Raw genomic sequence first — 6,088 nt, forward strand, 5'->3', positions numbered from 1 at the left:
CCTTGCTGAAAGCTTCAACAAAGGTGCAAGAAAAAAAATATGGCTAGATCTGTAGCTCTCATGGATCAATTAAAGTATCGGACATGCGATTTGATTGGACCTCTAAGTCCCTTAGACCACTAATTTTTTCCAGGTTTGTCTTTAGATCGTGGATCTGATCCATATTTTCAATCCCACAAATATGGATCCTTGATGTGCTCCTGATATCCAATCTGGATGGTCGGATGATCTTGATCTAATGTATGGACTATGGAACCCGCTGGGCTTGATTTTAGTCAGATATTCAATCTGAGGATATCTGATCCTCAATTAGTCAGCTTGTAGAGCCCATCTAGGACCCATCTAATGGCTGTGTGGCCTATATGCATCTTGATAGGAGGAATCCCTGATTAGAAAGATGGATTGTATTTATGTTTATAGGACTCCCCTTGGTAAGGACCGAAGCATCCTTGGTTTTAACCATCCGTTAACTTACCCCATTTCTTCTTCTTATATAACCATGTGTCTTCCCTAATGCCTCTAGTGTCTTGTCAGTGGAAGGTTATGTTTTGCACTAGCATAGAAGTATTGATGTCTTCTTGCTTATTGAAAATAGAAAGAAAGGCTCTATAAAGGATTATAGGTTTTGCATGGCTTGTGGGATGGGATCATATCTGGATGATTAACTGCCTTTGTCGTAGAAATATGTTGATCGTTGGTGGTTGCTACTTATGCTTCGTGATGCTGAATGTGTTAGGCATCTCCTCATCAATTGCTCCTATGTTTTCGGTCGTATGAGGATGGTATTCCGGTTAGTTTAATGTGGCTTGGTTATGCTGATATTCAACAACTTTTTGAGGCGTGGAGACTGAGAGCCCATTTGGTTGAAAAGGAAAAGTTTTATGGAACCTTTGCTTTGTTGCGATCCTTTGGGCTATTTGGAAGGAAAGAAACAAACACACTTTCAACAATATTATTGAATTGTCTTCCTCTGTCATTTTTAGAGTTGAAAGTCTTGTTAGCTCTTCGTTAGCTCTTGAGTTGGTACCTTATGTAGTTTTATTAGTTGGTTCTTCTTTCTAATCCCTTCGGGCAGTTCTTTTAATAATGCATTACTTAAATTTAAAAAAGGAAGAAAGAAAAACAAAAAGAAGTATTGCGTCTTCTTGTTAGTTGTTCCAAGTAATCACTAATAGCTAATAACTTGTATGATCATCTGAGATCATCTTGAAAAAATAATATATAAAATTTTGAGACGATTATTATTATTATTATTTGCTGTGATGCAAACTATTGAGATGATTCGACCCGTTTCATGTGATCCAAACCTTTGACATGGTTAGGCCATTTAAGTGGATGAAAACCTTTTACATACTTGGTTCATTGGTCCACACACCATCGACCTAGCTGGTGTGTTGACGTCACCAATTTCAATGGGCCCCATCATGAGGTATGTGTTATATCCAAACCATCCGTCCACTTGGCGAGCTCGTCGCAATGCTTGAAACAAAAAATAAGACAAGATAAAAAATCAAGTAGACCACACTAAAAAGTAGTGGGGATCAAACATCTACCATTGAAACCCTTTTGGGGTCACAGAAATTTTGGATCAATATGATATTTGTTTTTCCTCTTCATCCAGATTTGTGTGACCTTATGAACATATTAGATGTAAAATAAATGTTATGGTGACTCTTATGAATGTTTTGACAATGAGAATCATTGTCCCCACTTCTATTTGCGGTGTGGTCCAATTGAGCTTTGGATATGACTCATTTTTGGGATCAAGATCTAAAATGATCTCACTAAATGGATGAACAGTGTGGATTCGATAAATACATCATTGTGGGGCCCATGTAACTTTGATCTCCTTTGAACCATTCGTACAACTTAGAGCTCGAGGAGCATCAGCGCTCGTCTTCGCACGACACGTACCCACACTAGCTAGGTTGGTGGTGTGTGGTACACTAGCCAATCCGCTTCCCCGATAAGAATGTTTGGGTAAATATGTAACCTCAAACATCTTCTTGTGATATAATGTATTAGGGAAATTATCGAATAAAAATCCCATAAAAACACACTTCTAGCGATTCATTTTTTAATTTCCTTTTCGTCAAAATCCTACAAAACCTCTCCCTCTCCGTTTCCTCTCCCCCTCTCTTATGATTACAAATCACGGCACCTCCTCCGTCTCGGACGTGGATTTCCTGCAAAAGCCTTTTCCAGGAAGTTCCAGCGCTGGGATACCAGGTGGGGCCCACAGTGATGTTTGTTAGAAATCCACCCCATCCATCTGATTTGAGAGGCAATTTTAGGCTATACGACCAACAGTAAGGTGGATCCAAAACTCAAGTGGGCCATACGACAGTGAAAACTGGGGAAAGAGTTTTTCTACCGTTGAAACCTTCCTGGGCACCACCTTGATGTTTATATGCCATCCAAACCATTTATGAGGTCATTCCCACTGGGATGAAGTGAAAACACGAAAAATTTATCCTGATATGTAACTTTTGTGGCCATAAAAAAAATTTGAGCAGTGGTCACTGAATCCCCACCGTTTCCTCTCGTACAGCCTGCTTGAGTTTTGGATCCACCTTAGTTTTGATCGCATGTTCTAAAATGATCTTTCAAAAAGGATGGACTGAGTGGATTTCTCACAAACATCTTGGTGCCCCCACCTAACATCCTTGTGCAGGAACTTCCTACAAAAGGCTTTCGAAGGAAATCCGCGTCCCTCTGTCTCTCCTCTCATTTCTTCTCGCTTCTTCTCCTCTTCTTCCTCTCCTCTCCCATCGAGAACGTTTCTGGGGTTTTTCTCTCCTCTTATCTCCATGCGAAGGGGAAGATGTCGTCCTCCTCCTCTTCCTCCAAGATGCTTCAATCCCTACTACAAAGAGGTGAAATCAAAACCTTCTACAAAGGGATGGTGTCTCTATGCCGGAAATTTCGCTGAGCTCTGTGATCAATGTGTGTAGTAACCTCTCTCTATCTTTCGTGATTCTTTGTTTTTCTTTTGGAAGGGCATTTTATTACTTCTTAGAAGGAAATCGAAGAGAGAGAGAGATCCGAAAAGAGGGTTTTCCGTCCGGTCTTAATCACGATGAAGATTTCGGCCCTGATTGAGATAATGGAGGTGTCGAGGGTTTCAGCTCCCGATTCGATTGCGAGAGTGGATGGAGATTATGGTCCTGATTGAGATGATGAGCGGCGACAAGGTTTTTGGCTCGCGAGAGTGGATGGAGATTACGACCCTGATTGAGATGATGAGAGGCGTCGAGGGTTTCAGCTCCCAATTCGATCGCAAGAGTGGATGGAGATTACGGCCCTGATTGAGAAGATGAGAGGCGCTGAGGGTTTCAGTTCTCGATTTGATCGCGTGAGTGGATGAAGATTACAACCCTTATTCGATTGTGAGGGTTATGCTCCTTTGATTTGGGCGTGATTTGTGCATGGGTTATGACCCTGATCTGAGAGGTGGCTACGGCAGCAGAACCCATCGTCAGATTCGATCGCAATGGGTGGGTAGACGATGAAGGGTTTTGGTTCTTTGATGGCGACAACACCCGGGGTTGGCGTGGGTTTTCGAGATCGGAGTCCGTTAGACAATTGTTTGGCGAAGAATGGCAGGAGGATTTTTCATTCAGATGGGTTATCTCTTAATCCCTTTCTCTCTCGTATTTTTGTTGTGCGTAAGGATCCTTTCATGGCAGCCCTTTTCATTGAGTTTGGGATTATTACCATTTTAGGATCATCCATCACTGCAGGAGAAAATGTTTCGGACGTTTTTCTTTATAGTCCATCCATTATAAGAGATACTCAGATGGTTAATGCGTTATAGGAAGATACCATATGGCCATATGTTCCAACAGATGTTTGTGCTTTACTCTTTGTTTTGTGGTTCTTTTGCTTTTGATTGGTTTGCATTTAAGGTTTATTTGTGTAGTGCTGTCCTTTTTTTCGATGACCTCCTATCATAAGCAATGACAATTGTTGCTGCTAATTGGAAACGTCTCAATGGAAACTAATTGTAGAGAACCAAAAACTACAAATATAACTGCACATCTTCTTTGCATAAACCACCTTCACAACTATGTAGCCACATAGTTAATTATGGAATCTGCCAGCTGCAGGAAATTCCAGAAATAGAAATATTAGATTGCACAAAAGCCTAGCTAATTGTATAAAATGACAAAATGCCGCAAAAGTATAGGGGTCTATTGACTGCAGATTCTTTTCCAATAGGCAATAGCCAACTGTAATCTCTCCGCAAATACCAATTGACTGATGTTGGGGGATGTGTCGCTGTGAAAAACTCCCCAAAATATCCTAAATAGCTGTTGTTGCTTCTAAAAATAATATCTGGACAGACCATCCCGTTGCAAATAGGCTGTGGTTATTATTGATGACTATTCCGATATGCATAAATAGGAAGTTACCTTGCTGAAAGCTTCAACAAAGGTGCAAGAAAAAAATAATACGGCTAGATCTGTAGCTCTCATTGATCAATTAAACTGTTGGACATGCGATCTGATTGGATCTCTGAGTCCCTCAGACCACTAATTTTTTCCAGGCCCATCTTTAGACCATGTATCTGATCTAGATTCTACCCATCTAGATCCCTGATGTGCTCCTGATATCCAATCTGGATGGTTTGATGATCTTGATCTGATGTATGGACTATGGACCCGGCTTGGCTTGATTTGAGTCAGATATTCAATCTGAGGATATCTTATCCTCAATTAGTCAGCTTGTGGAGACCCATCTGATGGCTATGTGGCCTATATGCATCTTGATATGAGGAATCCCTTATTAGAAAGCTGGATTGTATGTATGTTTATAGGACTCCCCTTGGCAAGGACCGAAGCATCCTTGGTTTCAATCCTCCGTCAGCTTACCCCATTTCTTCTTCTTATATAGCCATGTGTCTTCCCTAATGCCTCTAGTGTCTTGTCAGTGGAAGGTTATGTTTTGCACCAGCATAGAAGTATTGATGTCTACTTGCTTATTGAAAAAAGAAAGAAAGGCTCTTAAAGGATTATAGGCTTTGCATGGCTTGTGATCATATCTGGATGATTAACTGCCTTTGTCGTAGAAATATACTGATTGTTGGTGGTTGTTGCTTATGCTTTGTGATGCTGAATGTGTTAGGCATCTCCTCATCAATTGCTCCTATGTTTTTGGTCGTATGAGGATGGTATTTAGGTTAGTTTAATTTGGCTTGGTTGATGCTGATATTCAGCAACTTTTTGAGGCCAGGAGATTGAGAGCCCATTTGGTTGAAAATGAAATGTTTTATGGAACCTTTGCTTTGTTGCAATCATTTGGGCTATTTGGAAGGAAAGAAACAAACACACTTTCAACAATATTAGTGAATTGTCTTCCACCGTCATTTTTAGAGTTGAAAGTCTTGTTAGCTCTTCGTTAGCTCTTGAGTTGGTCCCTTATGTAGTTTTATTGGTTGGTTCTTCTTTCTAATCCCTTTGGGCAGTTCTTTTAATAATGCATTACTTAAATTTTAAAAAAAAAGGAAGAAAGAAAAACAAAAAGAAGTATTGCGTCTTCTTGTTAGCTGTTCCAAGTAATAGCTAATTGCTAATAACTTGTATGATCATCTGAGATCATCTTGAAAAAATAATATATAAAATTTTGAGATGATTATTATTATTATTTTTTACAGTGATGCAAACTATTGAGATGATTCGACCCGTTTCATGTGATCCAAACCTTTGACATGCTTGGGCCATTTAAGTGGATCAAATCCTTTTACATACTTGGTTCATTGGTCATCTACAGTTGGCTTGTTTTCAATGATCAAAACCTTTCATATTACTCAATTTACACACTTTTAATAAAATTTCAGTTCTCTCTCTCTCTCTCTCTCTCTCTCTCTCTCTCTCTCTCAAAAAAAGAAGAAGAAGAAGAAGAAGAAGAAGAAAGAATGCAAATTGAAATGAGCCACAACCAAATTCTTTCGTTTGTTTTAAGTTTTAATTAGGCAAAAAATACAAAATGAAAACAAGAAATAAGAACATAAAAATAAAATGAAAAAGAAGAAGAAGAAAAGTAAAATAAAAATAAAAATGAAGAATGCAAACAAAAGATGCTTCTT

The 6,088-nt window shown here is 39.4% G+C and overlaps 1 long non-coding RNA gene across 1 annotated transcript; it reads left to right on the forward strand.

The window, feature by feature from the left end:
• Positions 1-304: 304 nt before the first annotated feature.
• LOC131239786 (uncharacterized) lies at positions 305-5,859 on the forward strand. The gene is made up of 2 exons (XR_009168381.1): positions 305-1,035; positions 5,413-5,859. It is a non-coding gene; the product is annotated as an uncharacterized LOC131239786 (long non-coding RNA).
• The last annotated feature ends 229 nt before the right edge of the window (positions 5,860-6,088 follow it).

The sequence above is a fragment of the Magnolia sinica genome, chromosome 3 (assembly GCF_029962835.1).
Source record: "Magnolia sinica isolate HGM2019 chromosome 3, MsV1, whole genome shotgun sequence".
NCBI classification, from domain to species: domain Eukaryota; kingdom Viridiplantae; phylum Streptophyta; class Magnoliopsida; order Magnoliales; family Magnoliaceae; genus Magnolia; species Magnolia sinica.